We start from the raw sequence: 17,382 nt of genomic DNA, 5'->3' as shown, positions 1-17,382 counted from the left end.
GTATATAGTTTTGTATCATAGTTGTAGTTATAGAATAAAAGGAAGATATTCTACAGAGCTGCTCTCCGAGTGGTTTATACTCTGCAAGACTCTGCAAAACTCTGCTGCGCAACGACTGTATTATTGAGACAGTGAATCCGGTGCTCTCAGCTCTGAGCTGTGAGTCCACAGCACTGTGACCGTTTCCTGTGAGAAGGAGGTCTCTGGCGGTGCTACCCAGCTCGCCTAGCCCAGTCGGGGTTGAGGTGCAAGAGTCCAGTTGGTGCACTGGCTCTAGGGCGATGCTGACAGGAACAAGTGGGTTTGAGCCCCACGTTGGGCAAGAGGATTCCTGAGTTGCAGGGGTTGGACTACATGATCCTCGTGGTCCCACCAAACCCTACAATTCCATGAGTCTAAATAATTATCAGCCCAGATTATGAAGTACTGAAGGAATGGGTTTCCCAAAACCCAAAACTGACGGTGCAGGCAGTTTGAAACTGCACCAAAATCCCTATTTTTCCTTAGCTAAAATCCATTAACTTAAGCTCTGAGTCAATGTATAAACAAAAACCTGGCTGTGCTCAAAGCTCTCTCCCTTATCAGTCAGTGACGGCAATGAGTGACCTTGCCAAGTTCCAGTAGAGCAGGGATGATGCGTCTGTACCTTATCTTATGTCCTGACCACAAAGACCACAGACCCAGTCCGGGAAGAATGCCAGAGCATGTTCTTGGAGATAGTGACCTCTTCCTCCAAGATAAGAGTAGGAAGAGGAAGATCCTTTTATGGTCAGAAGTACAGGAAGGAATTCCCTTTTATGGTTAAGAATACCAGAGCAAGAACATATGTGAAGTCAATCTGCGTACATAGGCTGACGTGGTTGGATTTATATGGGAAGGAGGGAGAGGGTGCCTGGAGGATATATATACTGCGTGAAACTTGTCATTTCTTTGGACTTGCTGTGGACTTGATCACGCAAGTGCCTTCTGCTATCCGGAGAGCAGAATAAACTCTTTCTTTGAACCAACTCGGTGTCATTTGACTTCCTTCCTCCTGTCCCGGAGCAACGCAGACCCAATCGGTGAACTCCAATAAGGCTACAGTACCCCAAGGATATCTGAATTAGGACCTCCCCATACTGACATTTTTCTAACTCAAGTCCCATCTGCACTATATGTTGGTCCGTGAGCATCTACTCTTGGGATTTCATTTCTTTCTGCAGCAGAGTTCCTTTCACAGAAATGTTTTCCTGCATCTTTCTCTTCTTTACAGTATCATCATCAGCATTCCAGCTCTTAGTGAAATCCCCATTGCGTGACCAGGCGGCGACCGTCCCAGCCCCCAGGAACCACCGGAAAGGAAAAAAGACTCATGACAACGTGCTATGGAATTAAAATTAGGCCACAACTTTATTAAACTTTCAAATGTAGGAAGACCTTGGCTTAGGCATTGGGCATGTATCCCTCCCAACTCCCAGCAGGGGAAACTGGGGCTCATCAGGGTGCAAGACGCATTTGTATGCAGGCAGCCCACTCCATATCCCCACATACAGGGTAGTTCACTGACAACCTTTCAGTGTATGGCCAGTGCCACCCATATATATATAACCCCTTTAAGAGGGGGACCCTGGAATCGCCGCTGCAGGGGGGTGAGTCACTACTTCAAGCCCCCCCCCCCCCATATAGGGAAGAAAAGACTAAATGATTCTGCCCGAGGCCATAACCGCCAAAGTTGTGACGAATTGCAACAGGGAAGACAAAACATGACAATGCAGGAAAATTTATTCCCGGTTCTTCAACAGCAACCAGTCAAAAGACAGTAGCAGCGCCTGCTAAACAGGAAGAAAGAAGGTTAACCTGCAAATAAGAAACATTAAGCAAAGGGAGGGTTAGGTGGGTGAAGCTCCTGAGCTGACTGCCTGGTTACTGCCGGCTCCACTCCCAATATATAAATGGGACTGTCCCCACCTCCCAGCAGTGTAAATTGACTAACTGAGGCTGGGCGTGAACCTCCAAGAATAGCACTGAGAAGCAGGCCAGTCCATACAACTGGTAAGTTCCCTGGGGTCCAAAATGCCGTGCGTGATCCCGCAAAGGGCACCCACAGTCTTTATCTCAGTCTTTATCATTTACAAAACTTTACACTGGTCATTAATAAATAAACACAAATAAAGCAACATAACCTTTTTCTCTTTTTTAGCCATCTGGCCAGAGACCTCATTCACATGCTCATTTAGACTGATCCAGACTTAGTTGATCACATGTCCTAATAAAGGGCACCTGTTGCTTGGGAAATTTTCTGTTGCCTCGCAACTTGTTCAAGACCATCTTCAAGTTTCTTCTAGGACATTCCAACACTGTACATTTAAAACAGTGTTGTACCACTTTAAACAGCCTTGGCTTCTACCCCAAAGAATCGTGGGGACTGTAGTTTGTTTGGAGACCCCTATTCCCCTTGTGGACCTCAAATTCCTAAAGTGGTTTAACAGCTAACCCTTCTTCCCAGGTAACTCTGGGTATTATAGTTTGCTCAGGACACCTAGAGGGTCTCAGCATCCTTAACAAATGACAGTTCCTCGGATATCTTTAAGAGATGCCCTGACTAAACAGTGGTATCCTTTTGCTCTTGTTTATTCATTTGTTTTTATTTCATAAAATCTATACACCACACCTCTAAGAAGAAAAAAGCACTTCTAAGTGGTTTACAAGTTATTTATTTTTAAAAAGTGTACAGTGCTCTAAATGTATATGCAGAGCGGCCTGAAAATGGTAACCTTTATGAACGACAACATATTTGAATATATCTGTGTAGCTTAATAAACCTGCCTCTGGGGAATAAGATTCTTAAGGGAATCACTTTTAAAATAGCTTATATAGCAAAGATATGTGGATTGGCTTGTTAGCGCTTGCTAAGAATGTTTTCCTTTCAACAAACCATCTAAAATCTTTATCCCAGTAGGTATCCGTCTTCGAGCCAAAGCGATTCTATGTATGTTTAAACTGCTTTTATATTTATATCTATACTTGGTTTTTTTTAAAAAAGTGTTTTATATAGTTGTTTTTAACTTTTAAGAATTTGTAACGTGTATATATATATATATATATATATATATATATATATATTATTGTAAATCACTTTGAGATGCCTCATGGGCATCCATGAAATACATAAGTCATAAAGATAGATACTTGACACAGGAGCAATTCCATACTCTGGCACATTCAGAAGTGCATTTACGAAGGGCTAGAGGGCAGGGTTTTTTCCGCTCTGTCCTTACAGCAAGGATATGTCCTATTACAGCATGTATTTTCTCTATTTGTATCTGTATAGTTATTGGGCTTTCTGAGCGAGGGTCAATCTAATGTCACATTCACCCTCAAGTACGAATTGCAATATACGAACTGAAGGAATAGGGAGGGAAAGAGAAGTTTGTTTCCAATCCATGTCAATTTCACATAGGTTTACCCAGGAATCTATTCCTTCTTCTTTCCACTGGTTCTGAGAAACAGAGAGATCCCCACTGAAATCACATTTAAATACATGCCGCTTAAATATGTATTGAGTGACCAGGTAGCGACAGCCCCAGCCCCCAGGGATCATAAGGAAGGAACAAAGACTCTGACAACATTATATGGAATTAAAATTAGGCCACAACTTTGTTAAACTACCGAATATAGGAAGACCTTGGCTTAGGCCTTGGGCGTGTATCCTTCCCAGTCCCCCAGCCAGGGGGAACTGGGGCTCATCAGGGTAAATGGGATATGGGGGTGCTCTGCGAGATGTAAGTGTAACAGGCAGCCAAGCCCATATCCCCACACGAAGGGTAGTTCACTGACGATCTTTCAGTGTATGGCCAGTGACACCCAAATATGTGGGAGTCATAAAGCCACTGCAAAGGCTTGTAATATTGCAGGGTGCCCCCTGACCTCGGCTGACCATCACTCTGAGCTTTACAATGTATTGGAATGTAATGACCTTATATGGTGAAGGGGGCAATAAAAGCCTTGACCGGATGAGGTAACGTGAGACATTGGCAAACAGCCATGCAGCTGGAGAGAGACAAAGGATAATAAAAAAGTTACCGGAGGAGAGGGAAGTTCCAAAGGAGCTGCTCCTACCATCATGAAAATATTGCTGGCTCTCTGTGTCTTTATTTTATGCTAAACTCCACCACTTGTAACGGCTGGCTCCGACAAGTGGTGCCCCGTGTGAGGCTGAATAAAAGAATACGTCTGAGGCTTTTAAAAGAAAACCGTGTGAGGCAATTTAAAGGAAACAGTCTGAGGCAGACTAAGAGGATTTTAAAAGGAGACCGTGTGAGGTTTTTCGATCCTAGCAAAGGATATCATCGGCTTACCACGCCCGGCAAGGGCTTCAAGCGCTATTCATCTTCGGATCCCTGGTGAGTCAATCTCTCTTTGATCTTGATTTTAGAAAAATGGGCAGCTCTTTGTCTGCTCCCCAACAGAAATTTTTAAAAGACTTAAAATTTCTCCTCTCCTCCAACAAATTGGAAGTTCCGGAGGGTGATTTAATACAGCTCATTCTGGCCATCAAAGAGCATTCCCCCTGGTTTCCTGCAGATGGGACTTGGGAATTAAAACTTTGGGACAAGATCGGGGAACATTTTCATGGGCACCCCAGCATAAGTGTTTGGATTCTAAATGCATGGTGCAAGGTTCGTTACGCCATGGGCTCTTTATCACCAAAAAATATCTCCACGGCTGCATTGCCAACACAACCTTCAGCTTCTTTAATTCAGCCTGCTGTGTTAGAGGCTGTTCCAATACTTGCTTTGCCAGCAGCTCCAGACCCCAAACCTCCGGACTACAGTTCCTCACCAGAGGACCCAATCCTGCAAAAATACCGTGGTCTGGCTGGCAATGATCCTGCTCTTTCAGCGGCAGAACCAGAACCGGAACCTTTTCAACGTGCAGTCCTTGCCTGTTCCTTAATTCAGGTTACTATGGCATTCCCTGTTATTGTGCCCCCTGCTGGTGCCCCAGCAGGCACCCAAGCCCAACACCAACCTTTTGACTTTAAGATCTTGAGAGAGCTGCAACAGTCAGTAAAGGCCAATGGACTCCAAGCCCCATGTACGCAGGCGCTTTTAGAAGCCACATTAGCCCAGCTATTGGTTCCAGAGGACATCAAGCTTTTGGCCCATACTGTGTTGCCCCCATCAGCTGGTGTTTTGTTTGCCCACGAATGGGAAACTGCCTGCCGTGCTTATGCTCCAGCCTTGTTACAACAAGTCAGAGGAAATAATCCAAATGTTACCCTTGCAGACGTCACAGATGCCATGATGGGGCGTGGTCCCTTCGCTCAAGCTTCAGTGCAAGCCACACTGCTGCAAATCTTATTGAGGGACACTGCTCTTGCTGCTAAACAAGCAATGAGAAAAATCCCAGAACCCACCAGTATTCAATCAAGGTGGGGTTCAATCAGGCAAGAGGCAAGAGAATCATATTCTTCCTTTATGGACAGGCTGCTTACAGCAGTGAGTCGCCAGATTGAAAATCCTGAAGCCAAACAAATAATTATCAAACAATTGGCCTTTGAAAATGCCAATGAGGATTGTAAACTTGCATTGCGACCGATAATACACAATCCTGCCACAGACACAGCAGCCATGCATTTGTCAGTCTGTCGGAACAGCCAGCCACAAGGCTTATCTGCTGGCAACAGTGCTAAATGAAAACCAGCCTGTAGCCACCGATACAACTTGTTTCCAGTGTGGCAAACCAGGATCACCGATACCCCCGTGTGGGTAGAACAGTGGCCTCTACCAAAAGAAAAATCCGCAGCAGCGGCACCAGCTATCTCTGACCAGCTTATTTCTGAACAATTGACTTTCGGCCACATTGAACCATCTTCATCCCACTGGCTCCAGCAGACAGGGAACGGTTTGCTTTTACATTGCCAGCATATAACAATTCGCAGCCCACCCAGCGATATCAGTGGGTTGTCCTGCCTCAAGGCATGCGGAACTCCCCTACACTTTGTCAACATTTTGTGGGTGAAGCATTGAAACCTTTCCGCATGCGCCACCTAGAGGTGCTGCACACGAACTGCATCTGGCAGTGTTTGCCTTCCTAACCATTTGCCTTGCCATCCTTTGCTGCACCATTATACAAGGAAGAGAAGCAGACGACCAGTCCAGTTGAAACCACCATATTTCACCTCATCGGCTGGCAAGCAGCTGTTGTCAGCTTCCTACTCTGGCTGGCAGTATCCACGGCTCAGCCACTTTTGAACTAGAAGTACAGCGTTGTTGAATAAGACTTTTAGGGGAGAAAATTATCATAAGATATGGAGGGATAATATTTTTGTACAAGATATGATTATGTTTGCCAGTTTATTGCATGCTTCTAAATGTTGGGTGTGTATGCCAGTCATTCAGGCATAATGCTTCATGGTGTGCCTGTCAATAGATCTTTTCAATTTACTAATATTATATCCCCTAAGCAAACTTTTTGGCCTCCAGTACAATTGACCCTCCATGAGCCTGCCCCCATTTATTTTCAAATTAAGGAGGGGGAAAGAATCATGGGGCATATATCCAAACTGTCAATATACATTGAATTTCACTTTTAATAGCTCTTGTTCTCTTACAGGAAGCCTACCATGCAGCTTGGAATTAGAATTCTTATATTCTTGGCTTCCGGATGGAAGTTGGCTTCGACATTTATTGATTTTAGTGATCATTATAGTAGTTATTTGCATTATTTTGTGTTGCTGTATCCAATGTATTCCTTCCTTCATCTCTATATGTACTGCATGGTTCTCACAAGAGTCGCCTATTGCTCTCGATATAACCGTATTGACTCTGATATAAAATAAAGAAAGAGGGCATGTGGGAGTCATAAAGCCACTGCAAAGGCTTGTAATATTGCAGGGTGCCCCCTGACCTCGGCTGACCAGCACTCTGAGCTTTACAATGTATTGGAATGTAATGACCTTATATGGTGAAGGGGGCAATAAAAGCCTTGACCGGATGAGGTAACGTGAGACATTGGCAAACAGTCATGCGGCTGGAGAGAGACAAAGGATAATAAAAAAGTTACCGGAGGAGAGGGAAGTTCCAAAGGAGCTGCTCCTACCATCATGAAAATATTGCTGGCTCTCTGTGTCTTTATTTTATGCTAAACTCCACCACTTGTAACGGCTGGCTCCGACACAAATATATAACCCCTTTAAGAGGGGAACCCTGGAATTGTCGCTGCAGGGGGGTGAGTCACCACTCACCCCCCCCCCCCATATAGGGAAGAAAAGACTAAAGGATTCCACCCAAGGCCATAAACCGCTAAAGTTGTGACGAATTGCTATGGGGAAGACAAAACCTGCCAATGCAGGGGAAATTCTTGCTGGTCCTTCAACAGCAACCAGTCAAAGACCGTAACAGTGCCTGCTAAACAGGAAGAAAAAGTTAACCTGGAAACAAGAAACACTAAACAAAGGGAGGGTAGGGAGGGTGAATCTCCAGAGCCGACTGCCTGGCTGTTTTCAGCTCCACCCCCTATTCATAAATGGGGCTGGCCCCACCTTCCAGCAAGAAACTTGATTGCTGAGGCTGGGCGTGAATCTCCACAATTAACACTGAGAGGCAAGCCAGCCCCTGTTTGCCAGTAAGCTCCCTGGGAACTGTAGCACCACGTGCAATCCTGCAAAGGGTACCCACAATGAAAAGTGTGAGTGCTCATTTTAAACATATTATCTTACAAGATCTGCATCAAAATACACATTTTCTGCATTTTTTTTGGAGCTAAGGACCGCATCTCAAATTTCAAAGAAATCTAAAATCCAAAGGAAACAGTGCTTTGACCTGCACATTACTTCAGGAACTGCTGATCACATCAGTGCATCCAGGAACGTGCAAAAATTGAATTTCTCCCTCTGGCATTCTCAAAGCTTGTTAATATATCACAACAGACACAGGTACAAGCTGTCTCTATGCATGTACAAGTATTCATGTGACAGGGCATACTTGTGGATTTCTACAGCTCAACTCTTGTGTTGAGGTACACAAGGTGCACAGGTGCACAAGGTGCACACCCATTGAATGTTACATGTCGACAACTACAATGATACATGTCTATGCAGACTGCGTTCTTCTTGGATATGAGTCCTGGAAGACCTACTCCCTGCCTTGCAGGCCTTTTCCCACCACGCCTGTGAGGGTGGGGCCCTCAGTTACAGAAGCTGAGGATGCTGAACAGGCTTGGGCGGGGGTATTTTATAGGGGGTTATTGGGGGCGGGTTGCTGATGTTGTTGTTTTTTTATTTTTATTTTAGATCTTCTTGTGATTTATATGGAAATTGTTTGGTTTGTGTCAGGCTTTAGGGAATCTGATCCGTCCCGTGGTGGTAGCCAAGAAGCAGATAAACAAGAAGAGTTCTTACTAAGTACTTTATTCAGTAAGGGACTCGGGTGGCGCTGTGAGTTAAACCACAGAGCCTAGGACTTGCCAATCAGAAGGTCGACGGTTCGAATCTCCACGACGGGGTGAGCTTCTGTTGCTCGGTCCCTGGTCCTGCCAACCTAGCAGTTCGAAAACACATCAAAGTGCAAGTAGATAAATAGGTACTGCTCCGGTGGGAAGGTAAACAGTGTTTCCGTGTACTGCTCTAGTTCGCCAGAAGTGGCTTAGTCATGCTGGCCACATGACCCGGAAGCTGTACGCTGTACCCTCGGCCAATAAAGCGAGATGAGTGCCGCAATCCCAGAGTCAGCCACGAGTGGACCTAATGGTCAGGGGTCCCTTTACTTTAGTCAATATTCACAGAGAGAGACGAAGGAATGCAGTCTCTCTTAAATAATGGTGTTGCTCTGACTAAAGTCACACCCCCTCCGTCTCTCCTATTCTACATCATCCCTGTGTTGGCTAATCTGAGCTTTCTGCCTCTGAGCTCTCTGTTCTACTACTCTCAACGCCCACCTGGTCCTGGGAGAGGGTGGGTGGGTCAGGAATACTTTCCAAAATAACTGAATCTGTCAGCTGTTTCTCCTCTGGTGCTGCTACTTCCTGCTGTTCCTCTCCCAATATTTCATAGCTTCTCCCTTCTGCAGCCTCTGAACTATGTGGGCCACACACCTGGTGTCATCACGGGGGGGATGGGACGGGGACAAAATGACCATCATTCTGCTGAAGAAAATTGGGACGTGCATCTTTGACGCACCAAAAGACATGCTTCTCAATTTTCAGATAGTAGTTGACTCCCTCGCATCAGCCGTGACCAGCTGTGGTGCCTGCAATGCAGGCTGTGGCAGTTTCCGTTGTTCCTGCTGAGGCAGAGGCAGCTCTTGGTCCTGCATTAAATCCTGAACTGAACCAATTTTCTCCCCCATCCCTAATGATAAGACATATTCTTAAGATTTCCATATTCTGACACAGCATAGCTTTGATTACCAGGTGCTGAAAACGAACAGGGAATGCCCACGTCTCATTTGCACACCTTCAAGAAATATGATTGGTGCTTATGGTTTCTTCCAGCAGGGCAGTTCTTTAAATAGATCTCCTTATTTTAGACATCCACGGCTGTCGTATCAATCTTTATTCTGCTAGTGCTGCACTTGAAAAATGGGACCCTTACAAGATTTCCCAACAGAAACATTCCTAGATTGAAAACACCAAAGACTTGAAAATGCAGCTGTGTGTGTGTGTGTGTGTGTGTGTGTGTGTATCTCTGTGTATCCTAACACGCAGAGCCCTCCTAGGAAATTTTGCCAGTCTTTACAAAATATATTTTTCTCTCGAAATTCTTGAGATGCCTTGCCTAAGGAGAAATCTCCCAGTTCACTTTATGAGACATTTCATCTGCGCGTTTTATGAGCAGATTCACTGGAGATAGAAAAATCAACATGGTATTTGGGCATATCTTTCCTTCCAGTTTGTTATGGATGAAACAGAAAGTCTCTTTTGTTGCAATTCTCATTGCCGGTTTCGTATGATGCCAACTTCAAGGAACAGCCTGGAAGGATTTAGGCAAAATACTTGTTTACTTTGGTTCCCTCAACCCTCAACCACTACACACACCTTTTGTATTTATAAAGGCTGCAGAAGAACATTAAAATAAAGCGTCACAGACACTTTTCCTCCTCTAGTTGAAATTTGATTTTGTTGTTCAAGCTGCATCTGCAGCCAATCAACATGCAGCACATTCTCTTTTTTTCTGAAGCGAATCCCATTAATATTCTTTATCTCATTGCTCAGAGCCTCCTAAGGACAAACATACCATAAAATGTTCTCATAAATCAAATTTAAGTGTACTGCAGAGGTAATGGGGATAGTAAAAATGTCATGCTTTGGCAGTGGTTTAGTGGAGAATGACCTATTTTCATATTAAAGTGATAAAATCGGTATGATAAAATTCATAAAAAATGATTATTTTTATTTTTATTTTTTGCAGATAAGGAGACAGTGAGATTTAGATCAAAGTTATAACCCCCTACATTTAGTGTGGGTTAGAAGCACCAAGGCAACTGAAGCACATTAGAGTCATTCCAAGACCTGCTTTACTCAGGTGGAAGAACTTTCTCCCTGTTTTGCTAATAGCATGCAGGAAGCATTAGGAGAGTATTAAAAATGCACCTTCAGAATTGTCCTTACCTCAGCCTTCCACCTTATGATTTATAACATGTAGAATCACTCTTTGTAGACAGTAGCATACTTTATACAGACATGCAATCTCCCTGTGAAACAGAAATTAAAATACTTTACTGAATATTATTCAGTTGACCACTCCAGTCATCATATTTTAGCTTTTACTTGGTCAGAGCAACAGCAGCCACAGAGAATCCACAAAAGTAGAGTCCACCAGACTACAGTGGCACCTCGGGTTAAGAACTTAATTTGTTCTGGAGGTCTGTTTTTAACCTGAAACTGTTCTGAACCTGAAGCACCACTTTAGCTAATGGAGCCTCCCATTGCCACTGCACCACCACTGCACGATTTCCGTTCTCATCTTGAGGCAAAGTTCTTAACCCGAGGTACTATTTCTGGGTTAGCGGAGTCTGTAACCTGAAGCATCTGTAACCCGAGGTACCACTGGCTAATACAGAAGCATTCCCTCACCTTAGTTTAGCACATGCATAGAAATTAAATCGCGTACTCAGAGGAAAAGCATGGCTGCATTCGGGTGCATGACTCAGTAGGGAAAGAGTTTCTGCTTTCTATTACAGACCCAAGCCTGAGCTTTCCCTGCACAAACATTCATGACACATTCTTAATACAGTCCGAATAAGCAGATTCTCCTAATAATATTCTTTCACATGCTCTTTTTATCTCTCCTCATATGCAGATTACCTATCAATGTCCCCACCTCCATTGTCCAGCCCAGACACGCCAAGGGCCTTCTGGCAGTTTCTTCACTGTGAGAGGGAAGCTATAAGGAACCAGTCAGAGGTTCTTCTCAATAGTGTCATACACCTTGTGAAACACCCTCCCATCAGATGTCAAGGAAATAAACAACTAATGTGACTTTAGAAGACATCTGAAGGCAAGTTTTGAATTATTATTGTTGTATTGTTGTTGGTTGTATTGTGTTTTTAATATTTTGTTGGGAGCCATCCAGAGTGGCTGGGGAAACCCAGTCATGTGGGCGGCATATAAATAAAACCATCATCATAAATGTATACAACAATATGTTCACCCACTATAATACTTACAACACAATCCTATGCATGCCTTCTCAATGTAAGTTCCTTTGAGTTCAGGGGGGCTCTCTCTAGGGTAAGTCCGCATTAGTGGAATGAAAAGTTGCAATATTAATTCTCTAATTCTCTAGCCACTGAAGAAAGCCATCACTGAATGCCGTTCTTAAAAGTCCCTTCCCAGATGACAGTGAATCTACCATATTATTTTAAATGCACGAGGCAATGTAAGAGCCACAGGGTCAAAGGAAAATCTAGAAGCCCTTCAAATAGAAACAAAACACACCCAGCTACACACATTTATGACTTTTTGCAGTCTCGCTTATAGTCAGATTAGAATTCCTCCCTGTCCCCTAGAAGTGGCAAGAGTTACGGTGTTGACCTGGTCAGGTTTCAGCAAGTAGGATAAACTGCTGGGGAACATAATTGAGTTGTATGCGCACTTCACCATCTCCAAAAACACCAGCAAGTTTAACAATATTGACAAGAAAAGTAGTAGGTTTCCCACATATCTAATTGACTATGCTTCCATTTAGCAATGGACAGAACTGTAATCATAAGATCTCAACGTGCGTAGGCAACGTCAGAACCCTCAGCTGCAATTTAAGGCAATAAAGGACCCAGTCACTGCCACTGCCACTTTATCAAAGTGTTCTCATCCCAAATAGAAAGAGTGACCAGCAATCAGGGAATTGCATCAATATGTTTATATCAACTCTTAGTGCATTTTGGTTTCTGCATATGGAAAGGGCTGGTAGCTTCTTCTTCCTTTACTCCGCACCCCCCCACCTCCCCAGTGATAGACACATGTCAGTTGTCAGCCACAAGATCCTTTTCTCATGGCAGGATATGGTTTACTGTTCAGAATCTTCTTTAGAGATTTGGTTAGTTTTCATACCTTGTACATGAACTGGAACCTCCAAATTCTTCTGGAATATTTTTGCTTTTGCTGAAATGCAGTGGCAGCTCTGGCCAGGTCTTATCAGTTACACAGTATTCTGGCTTCCTTTCAGTTACAGCAAAGAGAAGTCCATGGATGGAGATTTTAGAACTTCCCAGGGAGCAATTCCCCAAAGCAAGGACCTAAGTACAGGCATTGATCTGTGATTAATGATTTAGTTAAGATTCCTGCATTGTAGAGGATTGGACTAGAGGACCCTCAGGGTCCCTTCCAACTCCACACACACACAAAAGTTTTTATTTACAAACAAAGAAAATACTACATTCATTTGTTGTTGTTTAGTCATTTAGTTGTGTCCAACTCTTCGTGACGCCATGGACCAGAGTATGCCAGGCGCTCCTGTCTTCCACTGCCTCCCACAGTTTGGTCAAACCCATTCATTTACATATAGAAAAAGAAAAAGAAAACAAGGAAAATATGACACTACACAAACTTACAACCAAAAGTTAGAAAGAAGATTGCATCCACCTTACCCATCTAGTGTGTTTTCCCTCCACCAGTGCTCACCCGTATTTTGACTCCTATATTACAATTTACGTTGCATATATTCTAATTCAAATCTATGATGATTTATCCATTCTTTTCTCATTATTATCCTTTAGAATTGATTATTCTGTACAAACTTAATCCAAGCCTATCAGCATGTTATCTTTCGAACAATGTTTATTCATATACTCCTCATACCATTGCCATTGAGATATTAGTTTCTGATTTGATTGACACCTTACTATCGCAGTTAGTCTTGCTAGTTCTATAAACTCTGATAACTTATTTATCCAGTCGTCTTTCATGGGTATGTGGGCGCTTTTCCAATTTTTCCTTTCAGAAGCCTTGCCGCAGCTGTTGCGTAAAGCAATAGATTTCTCCTATCTTGTGGGATCTCTTTGCCCATTAAGCTTAGCAGGTATATTTTTTTGGGGGGGGGGGGTGTTCTAAAGGGATTCCTAGCATTTTTTTGAGTTCTTCATGTACCGTATTCCAGAACACTTTCACTCTCCCACATCGCCACCACATATGAATGAGTGTGCCCTCAGCCTTCCAACTCTGCAATTCTGCGATTCTATGGGATTCAATAAGGCTTGCAACATTGCTTGGTGGTGTTTTACACAGCCCTTAGAATACCTTAAATTTAAATTGCATTTTAACTTGTATTTTAAATTGCCCCCCCCATTATGTTTTTATTGTAATTTTACTGGTGTTAGCTGCCCTGAGCCCGGCTCTGGCCGGGTAGGGTGGGGTATAAATAAAATTATTTATTATTTATTATTATTATTAACTGCCAGAAGCCCCTCGGAGCTGGACTGTCCAGGCTCGACAATGGAGGTGGAGACACTTCAGTGAGATATAAACCCTATGTGCCCAGGTTTTCAGGATACGAGGACAGCCTACCTGTTCTCAACAGGATTTCCACCTTCGGACCTTCCCCATACAAGTGTTCAGCATGAGGCCAGGAGGATTTGAATGATTTTGGAGTGGGGCTAAAGGTTTGTCCACCACCCACAAACCACTTTGTGTGAGTAAAACATAAAGCAGGCCACAGGGTTGTGTTGTTGGTTTTTTGTTTGTTTTGACGTGTTATGCTTGAAACAGAAGCTGTGGTTTTGGAGTACTGCTGCCAATTGTAAAGAGCTCTTTAGCAGAAGAGGAACTATTGAAAACTAAATAAAAAAACACAGAGAAGGATGTGGAACAGATTTCAGAAATATTTTAATAATCTTAATTACATTTGAAGAAAGCTTTTTCAAAATCAATAGCAGCCGAGGGAAAATATGATTTGTATTGCTTTTCAATAGCTGGGAACCTTTAGAGTTGATGCAATGACATGAGAAATGACTTATCAGGGTGTAATAACTTGTAAAGGGCATTGATCAAAAATGGCCATGCAAACTATACATTTGATTTACCAACAATAACAGAGCTTTCCATTCCACGTAAGTTTAATCTCCTTGCTATAAGAGAGCCAACCGCAAATACGACACCAGGTCTCAAGAAGGAAGTGTCATATCACAGGTGGGTCTAAGGCATTGCCAGTGACCTTGAAGGTTAGTTTCTTCTCCAGGCAAGTGGTCTGGGAACCCAAAATACATTTTGCCACAGAAAGCCAGCTTTCTTTTAAATTGTCAGGTTGTGTAATGAAGTTCGTACAATCTAGCAGGAAGAGTTTCACAGCTGCAGAACACAGAAGGACAGTGTGGAGCTGATCTGTCTTATTTTATTTTATTTTATTTTATTTTATTTTTTACACTTTGAAACTATGGTCTCTTTATTTATTTTGGCAGACCCAAGGGTTAAACCTAGTCCACTGACACAACCTTTTTTCTGTGTGGATGTTGCTGTTTTGGCTACCTAAGCGCAAGGAATCAAATGCTTGAGCTCAGTAGTCATATACAAATGGTTCCACTTTATTTTTCTTTAATCTTAAATGAAAGGGGGAAATTGCTAAAGTTCTGATCATCTTTCATATAGATGACAGATGTTAGCCCATTCTATTTCTTCACGTTATGAAACCGGAAAAGGGGGGGGGGGAGGGAATATATTTGCTGACCTTCATTAGTAAAATATCATAAATGATTAAGAAAGGCTATGAGTCAAAACAGAATTAATTCAATTTTTTCTGGTGATTCAAAACTGTAATTACATTAAGCATATGTTATATACTACACCAGGGATCTGGACTTGATTAATTTATCTCTATTTGCCATGTTTCTTATTCTGTGACATTTTAATGAGAATTCTCACATGCCACAAAGATGATGTGCTGGAAACTGGATGGAAGGGGAATACGCTGCAATCGCTTTATGGCATTTCTAGTTGTACAGAGACAAAGTAAGCTTTCTCAGAAAAGGCATATTGAGATGAGGAGGAGGATGGGACATATAAAACTGCCTGATAGCGAGTCAAACCATATGGTGATCCAGCGGCTCTCTAGGGGACATTCCCAGCACAAACTGGTGATGCCAGAAATTGATCCTGGGATCCTTTCCACGAAAAGCAGTCATGGCAGCTATTCCTACATTGTTGAAGAAAACCACTTTAGAACTCTGTGCATATGGTACCTGACGCACACATTGACTTTAAAGGGTGGGGATACTCCACTATGGCTTTTGCTGGGGTGAGTGTCAATTATGCTTTCCAATGCTGTACCACATTCTGTTCTGCTCCTGTGCTCCTGTGAATTCAGAGCATACATGAAGTCTTGGTAATGACCACTCTCCACATCAAACGGAGGGCACCCTTTGCATGCCTGCGCGCAGCACCCCTGATCCTATGTGACTCCCGGCAGAGCGCTCCTGGACCAGCCCTGCGCGATTGGGGGATTCCCGGCTGTGTCACCCCCTAGCCGGCCAATCAGGTGGGTCTGGGTGTGTGGCCTGCCCCATAAAGGCAGGATGCAGCTGGGGATCTCCCTTTTTGTCCACCCGCCAGCTGCTCCTGTTTTCCCACCCTCCCACCCTCTAAGATTTTTCCTTCTTGGACCTTGCTATGGACTTCGGTTGGTCGCCATTAACGGGCCTGGTAGGAATTTTTCCACTTGGAAAATTGGCACCAGCCACTTGGTTTTCACCTACTTCATAGCAAACTTCATCACAACTTTCTGGGTATTGGCGGTTAGGCATTGGAATAGTTCTGTAGATGGAAAGAGGGGAGGTAGCGCCATCAGCTGCCCCGCATATTGAAGGGTAGTTCGCTAAAGGATTCCAGGGGGTGTGGCCCTGTCCAAACCTATGGAGGTGAGGGCCTAAGGTACGCCCCCTATCAGTGACCCCGGGGGAGCTCCTAGTCGATGTGCATCAGCTTGACTCCCTCTACTGGTGGTTAACCCTTCCCGGACTTCAAGCAGACGGGCTGGAGTCAGATATAGTCGGTTTGGTCCAAGGCCTAAGCCAATGGCACTCATCACCTGTAACCAGTAAAGTTGTGGCCTTTTTTAGCCCATTAACCTTAATAATTGTGTCATGTGTCATTATTTTCTGCCTTGAGGGGAAGGGGGTTGGGAACTTGATAAGAAATATTCTTACCATCTGTGGTAATTTATTGGGAAAATTATTACATGGAGATATTCTGGGTTGTATGCAGTTCAATGAACAGAACTTTCCCCCTCCTCTGCTCCCCTCTACTCCCCCTCTACTCCCTCTGCACACCCCATGGACCACCCCAAATCAGCTTGGGGGTTCCATTGCATGTGACAAAATCTTAACCATGGTATAAGACTGTTGGGTTCAACCCTCCAGTGCAATCTAATTTAAGCCTAGGAGATGTGACCCATAATTACTTTCATTCTTCCCACAACTCATAGGCCCTCCACCCTCCTGTGTACTGGTTTTAATAATAATAATAATAATAATAATAATAATAATAATAAAATAATAATAATAATAATAATTGTAATAGTAATCCTATTTAATTGTTTCCTTCTAAAGTAGTACAGTAGTACTGTTTGATGTTAATGGGGAAGGATACCTGTGCACATCCAACCAAGGAAGGCAAATGGATGATAGTTAATTTGTAATTGTGAAGAAAGAAGGAAGGAAGGAAGGAAGGAAGGAAGGAACCACACAGCAGCTCCTAAGGTGCATTGGATACTCACACACGCTTCTAGTGTCTACGTGGCTTGCATTAACTTTTCAAATTTCATGCCTGGCTGAGCAGTTGAAGTAACAGTGGGACCACATCCCTTCCCAGGCTTATGAATCCATGTCTGATGGAGTGTGTGTGTGTGCAAACCGAGACTTCTCCTGCAAGGAAGTTGTCACTTCACTTCCCTCTTCAAGCCCCTCCTGGTTCTAG

The sequence above is a fragment of the Podarcis pityusensis genome (assembly GCF_964106645.2).
Source record: "Podarcis pityusensis genome assembly, chromosome: 17".
NCBI lineage: Eukaryota > Metazoa > Chordata > Lepidosauria > Squamata > Lacertidae > Podarcis > Podarcis pityusensis.
This window is presented reverse-complemented; position numbering follows the sequence as displayed.